Below are 15655 nucleotides of genomic sequence, written 5' to 3'. Positions count from 1 at the left end.
GTCAGACTTTTTACCGTTGCACTAATATTGTTGAGATCTTCGATTCTCATTTAGGTTGTTTCGGCTAGAAAACGCTCGATCTCTATTTCGAGTTTTTAGCCTACCGCTATTCCGAAACTTCGAAAAATCATAACTTCTTCATACGAAGTCAGATTTGGTCGTTCTTTTTATGTAAGTTCATGGTTTAATGATATCTACGACTTTTATTTAGATACCTAAGGCTAAAAAGTATTTTATTGAAATTTCTCGTTTTACGTTTAACCGTGCTGACGGTTTTTGCTGTGAATCTTAGGTTGGTCATAACTTCTTCGTTATAACTCGGATTTTAGCGTTCTTTATATTTCTGAAACCCTGGACACGATATCTATCGTTTATGAAATCCAGTAAATGACTTTTGAACATTTTATTTTTGACAATAATTTCATTATATCAAAAGAGGTTACAGTTCTTGACTTTTTAGGTCATTACATTGATTCGAAATATCTGGTTGTCACATCATCCCCCCGTTAGAGGGAATTTCGTCCCGAAATTAAATGTAAGGTAAATATTTGTGGACTAGGGAAACAGATGCGGGTATTTTTGTTTCATCTGATCTTCGCGTTCCCAAGTATATTCAGGTCCCCGCTTTGCATTCCAGCGGACCTTCACAATGGGTATGCGACTTTGTTTTGTTCATTTAATTTCCCTATCCATGACCTCAATTGGTTCCTCTACAAAGTGGAGACTCTCGTTGATTTCGATTTCGTCTAGGGGGACGACGAGGGTCTCATCGGACAAACACTTCTTCAAGTTTGACACGTGAAAGGTAGGATGTACGTTTTTGAGTTCCTGCGGTAGTCAAAGTTTGTATGCTACCGGACCGATCCTTGCAAGGATCTCGAATGGTCCGATATACCTTGGGTTTAGTTTCCCACGTTTTCCGAAACGTATTAACCATTTCCAAGGCGAGACCTTTAATAGCACTCGGTCCCCGACCTGAAATTCTAAGGGCTTCCGTCTTTTGTCCGCATAACTCTTTTGTCTGTCTCTTGAAGCCTTTAGTCGTTCCCGAATCTGAACAATCTTCTCAGTTGTTTCTCTTATGATTTCCGGGTCTGTGAGAGCGCTGTCGGGTACTTGTCCCTTGGCTAGTTGCGTGTCACCCACTTCAGCCCAACACAGTGGTGATCTGCACTTGCGGCCATAGAGGGCTTCAAATGGAGCAACTTTAATGCTGGAGTGATAGCTATTGTTGTACGAGAATTCGACTAGTGGTAAATAGGTATCCCAGGCTTTACCAAAATCGATTACACAAGCTCTTAGCATATCTTCCAAGCTCTGTATGGTTCTCTCACTTTGACCGTCGGTTTGTGGATGGTAACCGGTACTCATGTCTAGTATCGTCCCAAGAGATTTTTGTAGCGACTGACAGAATCGAGAGGTGAACCTACTATCTCTGTCGGAGATAATGGATATTGGTACCCCATGTAATCGTACAATCTCTCGGATGTATGTTCGAGCTAGCTTCTCCATCTTGTCGGTTTCCTTTATGGGTAGGAAGTGTGCGGATTTTGTTAATCTATCGACGATTACCCAGATGGTGTCTAGCCCACCTGCTGTCTTGGGTAATTTGGTTATGAAATCCATGGTTATCCGCTCCCACTTCCACTCGGGTATTTCGGGTTGTTGTAGTAATCCTGATGGCTTTTGGTACTCTACCTTGACTTTGGCGCAAGTCAGACACTTGCCCACATAGGTAGCTATCTCTACTTTCATGTTCGGCCACCAATACAGTTTCTTGAGGTCCAGATAAATCTTGTCCGAACCTGGATGCACAGAGTATCGAGTCTTATGAGCCTCATTCATGACCACGTCTCTGAATCCACCAAACTTCGGTGTCCAGATCCGATCCATGAAGTATCGAACTCCGTCGCCCTTGACTTCAAGATTCTTATCCATTCCCCTTAAGGCTTCACCCGTCACATTCTCTGTTTTCAAGGCTTCCCTCTGAGCTTCCTTGATTTGTGTGGACAGATGAGAATGGATCGTCATGGTTAAGGATTTTACTCGGCGGCCCGAGTATTCCTTTCGGCTAAGAGCATCAGCCACCACATTCGCTTTTCCTGGATGATAACGAATTTCACATTCGTAGTCATTCAATAGTTCAACCCATCGTATTTGCCTCATGTTGAGTTCCTTTTGATTGAGGATGTGTTGAAGGCTCTTGTGATCGGTAAAGATTGTACATTTTGTGCCATAGAGATAGTGTCTCCAGATCTTTAAGGCGAAAACGACTGCTCCCAGTTCGAGGTCGTGTGTAGTGTAGTTGACCTCGTGCGTCTTGAGTTGTCTCGAGGCGTAGGCGATGACCTTTCCCCGTTGCATTAGAACACATCCAAGACCTTGATTAGATGCATCACAGTAGACCACGAAGTCTTCTGTTCCTTCTGGCAAGGACAATATGGGTGCGATGCAAAGTGCTTTCTTCAGTGTTTGGAATGCAGCGTCTTGTCTTTCTTCCCAATTGAAGGTTACCCCCTTCTGGGTCAAGGTGGTAAGTGGTTTAGCAATCTTTGAGAAGTTTCGTATAAACCTTCGGTAATAACCAGCAAGACCCAGGAATTATCGGATTTCCGTTGGGGTTTTGGGAGTTGACCAGTTCTCGATTGCCTTGATTTTGGAAGGGTCCACGTGTATCCCGTCTTTGCTAACCACGTGACCTAGGAAATCTACTTTCCGAATCCAAAATTCGCACTTTGAAAATTTTGCGTATAACTTCTCTTTCCTTAGGGTATCTAAGATTTGTCGGAGGTGTTGACCATGTTCCTCTTTACTCTTTGAATAGATGAGTATATCGTCTATGAACACGATCACAAATTTTTCCAGGAATGAACGACACACTCGATTCATTAAGTCCATGAACACCGCCGGTGCATTTGTTAATCCAAAGGGCATCACTACAAACTCGTAGTGACCATAACGAGTTCGAAAGGCTGTTTTGGGAACATCTCCTTCCAAGACTCGCAGCTGATGATACCCGGATCTCAAATCGATCTTTGAGAAATAACTCGCTCCCTGGAGTTGGTCGAACAAGTCGTCAATGTGTGGTAGGGGATATTGGTTCTTGATAGTGAGCTTGTTGAGCTCCCGGTAATCGATGCACATGCGGAAAGATCCATCCTTCTTATTTACGAACATGACTGGCGCTCCCCAAGGTGAGAAGCTCGGTCTGATGAATCCTTTGTTGAGTAGTTCGTTTAGTTGGCTGGATAATTCTTGCATCTCAGCTGGCGCTAGGCGATACGGCGACTTAGCTACTGGGGTAGCTCCGGGAATTAAATCGATCCTGAACTCGATTTGTCGTTCTGGTGGGACTCCTGGAAGATCTTGATGGGTTTTGAGCATTCTAAGACTTCCTAAGTGTACATGCAACCCTAATAACCTTGGATCTATGTTTGTCTAATAATCATGCAAAGTTGAATTCCAAGGTTATATTCCTATCTAACATACATGGGGAACATTTTTAACTTGAATGAAAGATAGAATAACTTACCTTGTTGTTGATTATGATCCTTGAAACCTTGTGAGCCTAGCACCCCAAGTGTGATGCCTCAAATGCTTCACACAACACCAAATGCAAAGGAGTAACTTTGAGAGAATCTTACACTTGCAAAATCGGCTTTAGCCCTCTTGTTTTCTTGTGTGCAACCGATTTTGGTGGAGCATGGGTTCTTTATATAGTGTTGACACATCTAGGGTTACACCATGTAAACCCTAATGTGTCATGACTCTTCATTTCCATGACCCATGGGTTTGTAACACCCATGGAGCATCCTATGGGTTTAACCCAACTTGATAATCCATGGAGCCTCTTAGCCCACTATACAAGTTATGCATAATTTACATAATCAACCCATATATTTAATTAGTTATCTTTTGATCACTTAATTAATTCTAAATTAATTCTTGATCAAACTAATTAAATAATATTATTAATATATTAGAACTTATAATATATTAATAATCCACAAGTGTTATTTCTCTCATTTAGTCTATCCAATTGCATGGTGCCATGCAACCCAAATGGACCATGCCGGGTCGGGTCAAGTACATACCAGAAATAGTTATGGACTTAGACACCGTATCCTACAGATCTTCAGGGAGGACATCGGGAAAATCGCAGACCTCTGGAATGTCTTTGAGGTCTTTCTCTTCCTTTCCCTTATCTACTACGTGGGCTAAGAAGGCATGGTACTCCTTACGTAGGTATTTCTGGGCTTTGACGCAAGAGATGATCTGTAAATTGGTACCGGGCTTATCACCATAAATGACAAGAGTTTCGCCGTTTGGCAGATTTAGGCGAACGACCCTTTCGTGACAAAGTATATCGGCATGGTGTAGGCTTAACCAATCCATACCGATGATGACATCAAAGCTCTTTATAGTGATCAGCATTAGATCGATTTGAAAAGAATGTTCGTTTAGAGTTAGTGTGCAGCCTATGTACATATCGCTTGTGCTTTCTGTTCTACCGTTTGCCATTTCTACTGTAAATATCTTATTGAATGTTTGAGGGTCCTGTTTTAGTATGTGTTTGAATTTATGACTCACGAAACTCCTCTCCGCACCACAATCAAAGAGTATGCATGCATAAGCGTTATTGAGGAGAAACGTACCCGTAACCACCGTGGGATCAGCTATTGCTTCGTTCTGCCCTATTGCCAGCACTCTTCCTATGCCGCCAACATTCCTTGCCTTAGGGCAGTCTCTCTTGTAGTTTCCAGTCTTACCACACCCATAACACGCCTGGCCCACACCGACCCCAGGGACTTGGGTGATTGGTCGTGCTTGTGCCTTACAGAAACGGGCAGTGTGCCCTTTCTTGTTGCAGTTGTTGCAGTGCATCTCCCGACAATTTCCGTTGTGATGGAAATTGCATTTGCTGCATTTCGGGAAGTTCCCAGCATATTGCTTTGCTGGTGCAGGGGTAACAGGAGCAGTAGTGGGGGTAGTAGCGGCATGGACTGCCACTATTTGTTGCTTCTTGGAAGGTTCCTGTGAAAACTGACTCTTCCTCTTGTTCCAAAACTTCTTATTCTTGTTGTTGTTGGTACTGTTGTTGTTGTTGTTGTTTCCTATGGTTTGCTCCGGGACGGCAGTTGCGAAGCCTTGACATATTCCATGGTCAACGAGAGCTTGTGCCAACTGTTTGGCGCTATCGAAAGTGACTGGTTTGGAAGCTAGTACACTTCCTCGAATCTGGGGTGACAGTCCCCAGATGTACCTTTCGATCTTTTTGCTCTCCAGAGCAACCATTCCTGGGCAAAGGATTGCCAAATCACTAAACCTATTGGTATAGGTTGTGATGTCCGAGCCTACCATAGTAAGGCCCCAAAGTTCCTGCTCTAGCTTTTGTACCTCATCCCTTGGACAGTACTCTTGCATTAACATTTGCTTTAGATTCTCCCAGCCCATAGAGTTTGCCACTACCAGAGTTAGTGACTTGACATGGCCATTCCACCATGTCAGGGCTCTCTCGGAGAATGTACAAGCAGCAAATTTTACCTTGCTCACTTCCAGACATGCACAAATCTCGAAAACCGCTTCTGTTTTCTCTATCCATTGTGATAGAGCCATTATCCCTCCGGATCCGTTAAAAGTCATGGGCTTGCTATTAGTGAAGTCCTTGAAGGTGCAATCCCTTGAACGACCCTGCCGTTGGCCATTCGTAGAGCTATTTACTCCCCCTCCAGACCCATTATTACTCATTTGTGCCATTGCTGCTGTTACTGCAGCCGTTACAGCAGCTATCAAGGCGGCATTATCTGTTGGTGGAGGTGGTGGTGGAGGTGTTGCGTTGTTGACACGGCGTGTAGATCTACGGGGCGGCATTGTTCTGCTAGAGAAATAGAATGAAGAACATAAGACTTTAATGATTGGAAGTTGTGTGTTAATAAAGTTGCTATTTTTATCAATTTATGAATTTGACTGACCTACTCAAGGTTTAAAGTTTGATTCATAATAAAAGTTTGCATAGAGATAGATAAACTTATGAATCTGGGTGGTATTCAAAGAATTAACACACAAGGGGAAATTTTTCATATATATTAAACATAAGTTGGGCTACATTTGAAGTTAGGAAAAATTTCGACCCTTCTAAGGATCTCTGATACAGAAGTTAAAGAAAAGTAAGACTTTTAGCCGAGTTCCTATTCTATAACAAAATTGTGGGATTTGGGCAAGTACTACTTGCGACGTAGGTTGCGCTTGGAGCTCGACTCCGCGTCTGAGCGCTTTGCTTCCATAAGGCGCCTATCGAAGGCGGCTTGATGTTCCCTTATCTCAGCGAGGGCCGAAATCAGTTGTGCTTGGAATGCGTCGGTACGGAGTTGGGCGTCATCCCGCAACCTGTCCAGTCGACAGATGTCGGAAGTGTGAACTTGTACTTCCACGTTAACTTCACGAAGCCGGTTAGCTTGAACTCTGGATTGATAGGACTGGTTGGCTAGTTTGCCCACTATGACTGGGAGTGCTCGGTCGGCTGAACCTCCATCCCTGATGTCATAGAAGTCCCGACATATACCGTAAGGAGGACGTACTACTTGCTGTTGGCTCCAATGGTGGAGGTGACTTCCCCAAACGGGAGTCGGTCCCTGAAAGTTTCTCCTAACTGCGGGAGGTTAAGCGACTAGTGGGTTGATTACTTCTGGTTCTGAGTCTGTTCCAAAGTCATCCTCTTCCTCCAAATCTATAGGTTCCTCATCCTCTTCGGGGTCCTCCTCTATCCATCCTCCATTGCCCTGATTCGGGTAGTAGGGGTCCCCTGGTGGATAAAATCCAGCCATTGTGTCTGTACGAGAATAGAGGTATGAGAATTGTTTAGAAATTTTAAGAATATGCGAATCTAAGCATGTAAGTTTAAACTTTTGTATCTACCAAATACTCCTATAGTATTGAAGTTTGTATGTTTGATATTAGTTTCATTTTGGTAAGTTTTGACTTGTTGCTCACTACGACCATTCCTCGACATATGTTAGTCCGATCTCGGATAAATATAGTTGATCAGGCTATATTCGTCCCAAATCCGATTACATATTCCGAGGCCTAGTCGTAGTGTCCAACTTGTCTTAATACTTCTTGTATAGTTCTAACTATGAAAATGACATCTTTGTATGCATGTATTTGTGTTTTTATGACCCAAACAATTTAAGCTACATGAAATGCGGTTTAGGTGTAAAAACGTTTTGTCAGAGAATTTTAATCCCTATGCATTTATAGTTTGTATATCTTATGTGGTTCGATATACTTAGTTCACTATAAACAATGCTCTGATACCAATCTGTCACACCCCTAAACCAGAACGGCGGAATCGTTCAAGGGCGGATGACTTCATGTAGTATCGTAACAGTTGAATACATAGTAAAGAAAGTAAACACAACCATCATATATATAATTTAAAAGTTACATTGATGAAAGATACTTGTTTCAAAAACAAATTACAATATGATGACAAAATGAGTTTTAAAACTGACGCCTTAGCATCACTTCTCCAAAAGCTGAAGTTTACCTGTAATACTGAATCCCTGAGAAATACAAGTAGATTTGAAAGAGTAGATCAGCATTTAAGCTGGTGAGTTCATAAGTATTTAATGTCAATATTTGTATAAAATCGAATGAAATTTGTTTGTAGAGTTTGAAAACTCCTAGAAAATCCCATATTTCCTACTAGTATAAAAGTAAGTCTTCTACCAAGACTCGACTGTTTTAAATGTTTGCTTTTAGAAATCCAATATTTGTCCATAAGTGGGTGGTAGTTTAAAAGTCCCAAAACTGAAATGCAATAGTGTTTTTCATGCCTAAAATAGTAGATTTGTGTATGTAATGAATCGCTAAGGCATTTGATAACCCCATAAATCAACGTGTTCTTAATACTCCATGTGAGTTTTATAACCATACTAATGACCCAGACTGCCTGTAACAACGTTCTTCAGGCGTTGGAATGTTATGACGTTTGTCACCCCAGACCTGCCGGTCTAACTGTAGCTAACAGTTTAGGTGCGGGATTGTCAATCCCGTATAGATCTATACACAAGTATCACGCTCTCCCTACAAGAGATTATGGTATATAATACAGGACTTTAACTGCATACTTGAAAGTACGTGAAGTTGAATGTCTCACAAATCTTAGTATTAAATAGATTTACGTATGAAAGTCCATTTGTTTTTGTATATGAAAGTATTTCCTTGATATAGTACTTGTAGTATGTAAAATTTCATGAATATCTAGTAAACTATACCTATTATAGTTTTTCCAAATGTGTGATTCGTTTGTGTGGTAAACCCTAGTACAATATCGACTTTGTATGCAAGCATAACCTTTGGAATGATATTATTGTACATTCATACTCAAAATATAAACAAAGTGTTTGATATTTATAGAACAACATGTGTTATTCCAAAAGAACAAAGTGTTATCGTGATATGTTGTATAAGAACGTGTTCTTTTGATAGTTATAAATCACCTATGATTGATTATAACAATAAGTATAGAAAAAGATTTGTGTTATTCACACGAGGGTAATCGTGTGTTTACTTGTATTCCCCCCCCCCCCCCTTAAAAGTGTATAAAAGCATTTACAAAGCATTTGAAAACGTAATTATAGGGGTATGAACTCACTTGATAGATTGAAGAAAGCGAGACGAAAACCGAGCATAACTTTGACTGGAAAAGCTGATTTTCTCGGGATTCTCGGGAATCTCGGGAGTGTAAAACTTCCTTCCGAACTTGGATATGAAAACCGGGGCCTCGGGATATTTCTTGCACGCAAAACAGAGTAAAAACGCAAGAAAAAGGAGAGAAAATGAGCAATTTACCCGGAACCCTCGCATCCCTTTTATAGGGGCTGGGAACCCTCGGTACGCGAGGCGTACCTCCGGGTTACGCGGGATGTACCGGACGTCATGCGTGACCGCATCATCGGCTGCCGGAACTTCGTACGGGACAGGGCATAGAGGAGTAGAGGGGCGACGTGGACGATCCGAGGCCTAGCACCCGAGTACGCTGGGCGTAAATCCTCTCGGTTTGTGTGCCTCGAACTTGTAAAATCCGTAACTTTCGCATACGAGCTCCGATTTTTACGTTCTTTATATGCCCACGTAGGTAAAAATATACTCTACAACTTTCATTTAGACTTCGTTGGCTAGTTTTGACTTTATTTTTTTATTATATATTTTTAACAGGCCGGGACACGATAAGTCCGTTAAAAATACGTAACTTCTTCATCCGGTGTCCGTTTTCGTCAGACTTTTTACCGTTGCATTAATATTGTTGAGATCTTCGATTCTCATTTAGGTTGTTTCGGCTAGAAAACGCTCGATCTCTATTTCGAGTTTTTAGCCGTCTACCGCTATTCCGAAACTTCGAAAAATCATAACTTCTTCATACGAAGTCAGATTTGGGCGTTCTTTTTATGTAAGTTCATGGTTTAATGATATCTACGACTTTTATTTAGATACCTAAGGCTAAAAAGTATTTTATTGAAATTTCTCGTTTTACGTTTAACCGTATTAACGGTTTTTGCTGTGAATCTTAGGTTGGTCATAACTTCTTCGTTATAACTCGAATTTTAGCGTTCTTTATATTTCTGAAACCCTGGACACGATATCTATCGTTTATGAAATCCAGTAAATGACTTTTGAACATTTTATTTTTGACAATAATTTCATTATATCAAAAGAGGTTACAGTTCTTGACTTTTTAGGTCATTACATTGATTCAAAATATCGGGTTGTCACAAGTGTTTCCTTCATACGACCATTTCAAGTCATCATCTGATGTGCGTAGAGGTATAATAAGGGACTCCTAGATGGATATCATTCGGGGTGGACTATATCTATTATGAGAGGTGGTAACACTTTTCAACGATTACAAATGTATTAGCAGTATACATGATAAGGATTAGTGGATCAATTTTTGATCCAGGTTCGACTAGTTGGTCTTAATATAATCGATAGCAGTTGAGGTTAACTAAGATTCCCTAGTTTAAAAATGCAAAAGTTCAATTTTAGGAGTGACTCAGTGCTAAAACTTGTGTAAGCAATAGTAGTTACTGGAAATTCGGTAGTAAAGACGTCTCATCAGATATCAATATAAGATCGATCTGCAAGGAAAAGATCTAAGGATTTCCTATGAGATTTAGAACTGTAATAGGACAGCATAATATTGTCAAGGAGTTGTTCCATCTTTTACGATGTGAGGTTTTCCTTTGGCGATATGGAACACAAAAGGATAATAAGTGATTATTGTAAATTTTCTTGATACATTCGTTTAACTAAGGGGTACGTGAGATGAACCGTCGAGTACAAGTGCGTATGCGCCATTATTTTCATAGGTTTTCGAGGTAACTTACATATTTGGTTTAGTTAACATTTTGTCAATAAGCATAAGCACTAATATAAAATTAGGACCGAAGTTTAACATTCATAGGTTGACATAAGATGACAACGACTTTAGCATCTGTACCGTGTAGATTAAGGACCTCAAATCGGTTGTAGCCTCAAAAGTTGAAGTAACACGAACCTTTTGTGATTATTATACATCTATGAATGAGGATGCATGGGTTCCTTTAGGATAGTAGAATAATGCTTATGAGTCACTAAGACCATCGAAGGGTTGATCGTGAGTCTTCAGGTCCAATGGGGGATGATGACAAGAACGATGTGGCATTGTAATCCCAGTAGTTGGATAATATCATGTCGTGTCATGAGCAGGAATAGGAACGGATTTATCGAACAATGGTTGTACCTTGATATAGGTAAAGTAGTTAGAGCCTTGTGAGAAGACTATTGGTAACCTAGTGTTCCTTAAAATCTAGTAGATTGGAAGATAAGAAAGCCCAATAATGTGTACGTCACCAATATTAGAGTATTAGTTCTAGAGTTTTCAAATGAATAAGACCATTATAGTAGTATTTGGCTAAGTTTCAAGATATTGGAACACCTGAACTAGGTAGAGAAACCACTTGCAATCCAGATTTGTGTGTGTTTTAAGGATATGTCATAAGAATTTTTAGAGTCATGTTCCAAAAGGTGGATTCTGTAACGCCCGCGTTTCTGGCTAAGCATTAATAATATGTTGTAATAGTTAGGGTCAACAATTGTAACCTATTTTGAAGTAATAAAGAAGAATTATTTGAGTATTATGTGATTTATGTGCAACATATATTCTTATAACGATGTAAAAAAAATAATAATAAAAATGTGCGTCAAAAATAAAATAATAGATAGACCCAATATCTATAAAGAAAGTTGATGGTCGTGACAACAATTTCGGAGATATAAAAAACGCTGAAATCCGACTTATAACGAAGAAGTTATGAACCGTCGAAGTTTCGCGACTAAACCGACACAAAGTCGCGTATCGTAAAAAGCGAAATTTTGATAAGCTACTTTTTATCCTTAACGATCTAAACGAAAGTCGTAGTATGTTAAACCGAGAGCGTGCATATCGATAACGTCCAAATTTGACTTCGGTAGAGGAAGTTATGATTTTTCTAAGATTTTTGTATAGCGGTATACAACCCGAAAATCAAATTTTAGATTGGTCAATTTTTAGCCAGCACAACCTAGATGAGAATTGAAGATCTCGTTAATAGGAGTTCAACGATATAAAAACAGAAGAAAACGGATGTTGGATGACAAAGTTATGAAATTTTAACGAACTTTAACTGTTTAAGCCTGTTAAAATATAACTTTAAAAACAAATTAAAAATTAGCCGACGAAGTCTAAACAAAAGTTGTAGATCACGTCGCTACCTACGCGTGGATATGAAGAACGTCAAAAATGGAGATCGTATGCGAAAGTTATGGATTTTAGAAGATAATAAATTTTTCAATTAAGTTTCGGAGGTGACACGTGGCGCGATCTGAGCCACTGCTTCCTCACCATGGCTTGCCACTAGATGGTGACACGTGGCCAACAAACAGCCAACGTTCAACTAGGGAATGCCCCTCGTTCAGAATATTCACAGCCATTCTTCACACCTTTCTCACCCATTCTCTCCCAACACCCCCAAACTCTCTAAGTTCTTCCCTAGCACCTCTTAGGTGTTAGAAGCAAGTCCTGGAGTGCCAGAAGGCCCCGAGAAGAAGAGCTTTTGGCTCAGAAGTTATGCCCATACAGAGCCCGGTTCCTCGCTAAACCCCCTTGTAAGTGAGTTATGCTTACCCTACTTTAAGTTTAACTTATGTTTAAGTTATTTATCGTTATTATGAACATATAAACAAGAATTATCAGTGATTTAAATTCGTTATACTGATTGATCTACTTACGGGGATAATGTCTAGGTTGTGATTTAGTAAGGTGTTTAAAGTGGGCTTTCCAAATACGAATGTTTCGGAAGTGATTTGGATGGTGATCAATACAATGTTTGTTAGGACCCGGGTCTAATACCCCCCCCCCCCCCCCAAATGGACCCTATGGATTAAACACCGGAACAAAGTATGCAACCTGATCATGAAATAGCTTTAGAGGTACATTTACTTTAACCACATGCGTTATGATTGATAGTTTTGATCTTACTTAACCTTTTATGTAGCATATTTGTTCATTGATCACCAACCCTAATAGCAGTCACTCACTCTTTGGATATCTTTGACATCTACCATGTGTTTGTATAAGGTTCAAACCAAAATCCCAATAGGTATATTCCGATTAAATAATTGATCATAGTATATAGATATCTCATCAACACAACATGGGTCATCGAAATGATTTATGAAAAAGAAAGAAACAAAATGTAATTTCTCAACCAATGTTTTTGGAAATTGGGTAGTTATAAGTTAAAAGGTTTGGTTATTACATTTCTTTTAAAGATTTATGTTTAATTTTTTATTTTTTGTAAATTAAAATTTTATCAACTATTAATTTCCAAAACTTCCATCTATTTCATTCCATCAGACAAAACATTAACAATACATTAGTGCTTGGATTTTTGCATTTTTATAAATAGGTAATAATCTTGTTCTTTATTTATCTATATCAGGAAGTCATGAAGTATTTCACAAATTACATTGGAGAAGACAATGTAAAAATAATTTCACACAACCACTTGGCCTTTGCAGATCAGCACCCTAAAAAAGAAAAGGTTGAAACATGCTTGGAGCTCGCCAAGATCTTTTCCAAAGCTGTGGAATCTCTGAAAGTGGGTGACCTCATATAGATCCTGTAATGTCATTGTGCCCAAAAGTTCCAAGATTTTATGGGAAGACAACACCCTTTCAAAATCCAATCCAAAAGTGTAATTGGGAAATTGCGTAAAATGGTCAAAACTAGCGAACATACCATTCCTTCACATCTTGGGTATCAAAGGAGAAATATGATTCCGACATGGAAGTAGATTCGGTGTGGAAATATTTAAGATTTGTTGTTAAATTGAAAAAGCTTATGTTGGGTGACTTAATGGATATTTATGGGATCAATATCGAGTCCGAATTTTTAAAGGGAATCTTGGGTAGGTCGAAGAAGAAGCAATTTGATAACCATATGGAATTATGGATCCACATGCACTTGATATTTTGTTGGAAGATTTTTATCTCCATGTTATGGATTGGGTTTACAAGGAGAAAGATGATGTGGAAATTATTAAAGTGAAATCATCTGCTTGTTATCATGTGATTACATATCATCTAACTTATGTGCCAACAAAAACCAAACACGAACATGGTAATCTTATAAATTTTCCCTGATGCATCTTTTAAATTCTTGTTGAAATTAAGAAAAGCAAAAAGGAAGTGGTGGTTTAGTTGAGAACGATGTTGATATTAGCACTTGAAGTTGTTTGGATTTATGCCACGACGACTTGGTTTTATGAATCAACGATAATTTTTTCTTGTTGAATTGTGTTTTACTTTTAACTTGTGTTGAATATTGCAATTTTTTATTGTTAATTTCAGATGTTTATTTTTGTGATCCTTGACAGGGGATGTTTTTATGGATCTTAATGGGTTTGATTTTGGGTGGTAGATAGGTACATAAAACTAGAGGTGCTCAAAAGGCATACATATGGAGCTTGCACCTAGTCCCACCCATAACATAACCCGTTAAGAAATCCTACTTATAATATGCCTGATTACCCTTAAGGAAAGTACAATCAGTTGTATTATTTTGAAACTGAACCAATAAAGAAGATTTTATTTTTCTTTAGTTGGAGGTCTTTTCTGTAACCCATAACGGGGACTGCTCATTTCAACTTAAAAACCCAAAACTATCAACTTCAAAAGAATATGTGGTCTTGGTGAGTAATCCTAGTATATCATATAAGTTACAGTAAAAACTATAAAAATGTTCCTTTTGGTTTACATTTTTTTAGGAAACACATTCAAATATACCCTCGATATATTTATTTTTTATTTTTCTTTCATTTTTTAATGTTCTTATTAATAAATATAAAAATAGGGCCACATAACCTCTCACTCTCAATTTTATTGCGGTGAAATCCCATATAAAAAATCTTGAGTTCAACAACATAAAGCTTCCATCATCATATATAATACTTCACAAACATAAGCATTAGTGATTCACTTATGTTCACCTCTTTCCATCATAAAATACCCTTACCCAGGCTTTGGAATTCAATCCGAAATCTATAAATTAAATGTTTTTTTTCATTAAAAAAAAAAAGAAACCTCGAAAATTGGAAGTTTTGTTGCAGGTGAGAAATGGAAGTGTTCTCAGGGATAGAAGTGACGAAGATCAATCTGTAGCGTCCATCAGAAGGATAGTCGGTGGTGGTAGTGATCTCGTGTGTGTATCTGTAACACAAAACTTCAAGGAGACCCCAAGGATCCATAAAGTTGCCAACTTTATGGAATCTATCAACTTAAGCTCTCCTAAACATGGAGAAAATGAATAAAAGCCTAAATCTATAAGCATAACACATAAATGTTATAACTTGATGACTTACAATGGTCCAAAATATGTGCTACAAGGTGGTGAAGGAACTGGCTTGCTGTATCTTTACTCAAGGGGCACTTTGTTCTCCTTTAATATCACCAAAAACTACCAAAAAGCTTCAAAAACTCAATAATGGAGGTCACTAAACCACATGTCAAATAACTTTATCCTAACAAACTTGTGCCAGTGTGTACCATCATGTCCTGCCTTTATTCGTACTTGTTGATCCTATAATGGTGGATTTAAAGGAGAAGAGTAAGTAAAAAGGTTAGTATCCAACACATACAACACATACACTGTAGGAGAAGTATTATGGAAATGTACGAAAACAAACAAGAAATTGGAAATCGCTGAGGCATGTGTTTACAACAGTGTCCTTAAAACAAATTAGCCTGCTACCATGTATTTGTTTCCCAGGATACAACAACTTAAAGTTATTCTTTAAGATCACCTGAACCTAAATTAGGCCTAGATTTTATCTTGAAGCAGCAAGAAAACGAAGCAGAAATCGAAAAAGAAAAAGTCTAGTGATTCATTTTTTTCGTGTGTCTCAATTAGTCACGTACACCTTCTATTTGTACATGAAACATGCAACATATATAAACGAACTAGACGAATTCTCGCGCGTTGCGCAACGCATATTAAAAATATATCGTTAAAATATTGAAAAATATGTTTAAAATGATTATGTTATTGACATTAACTTTGAGATAATATTTTTAT

General features: G+C 38.7%; 1 pseudogene; it reads left to right on the top strand.

Moving 5' to 3' along the window:
• Positions 1–15655, top strand: part of LOC145130382 (RNA-dependent RNA polymerase 1-like) — a 279840-nt pseudogene that overhangs the window by 21752 nt on the left and 242433 nt on the right.

This window comes from Lactuca virosa, chromosome 8 (assembly GCF_052849685.1).
Source record: "Lactuca virosa cultivar CGN04683 chromosome 8, Lactuca_virosa_CGN04683_v6, whole genome shotgun sequence".
NCBI lineage: Eukaryota > Viridiplantae > Streptophyta > Magnoliopsida > Asterales > Asteraceae > Lactuca > Lactuca virosa.
Note: the sequence above shows the minus strand (reverse complement) of the source record. Positions and strands in the feature narration are given on the sequence as shown.